Source organism: Silene latifolia, chromosome 7 (genome assembly GCF_048544455.1).
Source record: "Silene latifolia isolate original U9 population chromosome 7, ASM4854445v1, whole genome shotgun sequence".
NCBI classification, from domain to species: domain Eukaryota; kingdom Viridiplantae; phylum Streptophyta; class Magnoliopsida; order Caryophyllales; family Caryophyllaceae; genus Silene; species Silene latifolia.
Genome location: NC_133532.1, coordinates 37,188,226 through 37,190,119, shown reverse-complemented (window position 1 = coordinate 37,190,119; position 1,894 = coordinate 37,188,226).

The following is a 1,894-nucleotide window of genomic DNA, read 5'->3' as shown; positions in this document are numbered from 1 at the left end:
CTTACCTTGCTTTTCCCTTTCCTTTACACTAATAGCGTCTTAATCTATCCTTAATATTCTCCTATTATAAATTTACCATGAGCACTCACAATAAAAAGGATGAAACATCCTCTTAGCACTCTCTCTCCTTTAAAAGGAGATCTTCTCTATTGTGGAGATGCATGAAACATCCTCTTAGCAAGAGGAAGTTCTATACTTCCTCTACTTTTAGAGGAAGTATAGCATTGGCCCTTGTACCAACTATCTAATAATATTTTTCCATGTGGATTATTTACCTTTATTTTTTTTCTTTTGTAAGAAGTTAAAATGTACATTAATGGATAGAGGATGCATAAGAGATCCTCTCTAATGTGGACAAAAATATAAAGAGGAGGATAAACATAGTGGAAATAAAGGTGGGTCATAGCAAAGGTGATATGTCAAAAAATGGGAGGGTGAAAGAACAAATAAGAGGATCACATCTTCCTCTCTATTATTTTGCACTTTGTTATTTATCAAAATTTTAAAATACAAGGATTAATAGTTGTAACTAAAACGTTCGACCATTATTAAACCTTTTTTTTTATCTTAAAGAAATCTTTAAATTGTAAGACTACCTATAACTGATATCTTAATATCTTGATATTTAATACCTACCAGTCAACCCGAATTTTTTGGTAAGTGAATGAAAATTCTACATCAACCACTTGATTTGATGATTATAAACATGGGTGCGAATATTTAATCTATACTTTGTTAGATAAACTCTCTTATAAATAAAATCAAAACATTTTATTAGCCTATTTTGATCGACACCTGTTCCAGGTGTAATTTCGGAGCAGTGTTGTGACCACGTAAGCTTGTAGAATGATGTCGTTGCTTGTCTCTTCCTTTCACTCTTTCCTGTTTAAGATGAACAAACTGAGGGCTCGGCTTGGTACCGAGCGTACTCACTCCGACGCTCAAGTCAGTGAACTTAAAGAGATAAGTTGTGTGTTAACTTGGCAAAGTATATTGTAGAGAGATAATGGAGTTTTATACCAGATTAAGGGGTTTTTAGATGATATTTCGATCCTTTTCTCAATGAGAGAAGTGGAGTATTTATAGACTTTCACCTTTTGTCACGTAGTGGCCAAGTGACCAAGTGGCAGAGCAGTTGGAAAGACCGTCTTACCCTCGGCCGAAGGACCCATGGCAGGCCGGCAGGCCTGGTTGACTCCATGCCGAGGGGACTGGATGTGAGTACGCGGATATGCCTCTCGGCCGCTAGTTGCCGAGACCGAGACCCAGTGACAGCCGACAGTGCCGCGCGGTTAGGGTCATCTAATACGTTGACTTGTTGTCTTTTAGCTTTGACCTTGCTCAATGTGTTGACTCGGTCGTGGTGCGAGAATATGCCCCATCAATTTGCCCCAGCCGTAGTCTATGCCGTGGTATGGACCTTCGATGAGTGTTGAGCGTATTCTCGCGCATGTTGAACTTCTTCCCCGCTTCTTCTTCCTCGGCTTGGTTACTGCTCGGGCCGTACCATATCCCCCTCCACATGGTTGTGTAATGGACATCCGATGTGGAAAAGAAAATGGCGCTGGCCGAGACCAAGGTTGAGTGCCGTTTGTTTTTGATTGCCCCGGCCCGTCTTTGCGCCAAGCTTGGTTGATCACCGGCCGTTGGCAAGTAGATACCGGAAGCGTGTCAAAGAAGATTGGTCAGATGTCGATTGACATTCCGTGGCTGCATGCTTGACACGTGGCCTGGTGCTGATTGGTGGACGCTTCATGGGCTTTGCTCTGATTGGTCCGCTTCATGGGCTTTGCTCTATAAATAGAGCAGTGTGCCCCTCAATTTTCCGCACAAATTTCATTTTCTCAAAAAATTTCCTCTCTCTAGTTTTTCCGAAGAAATTTCTCTCTAACTT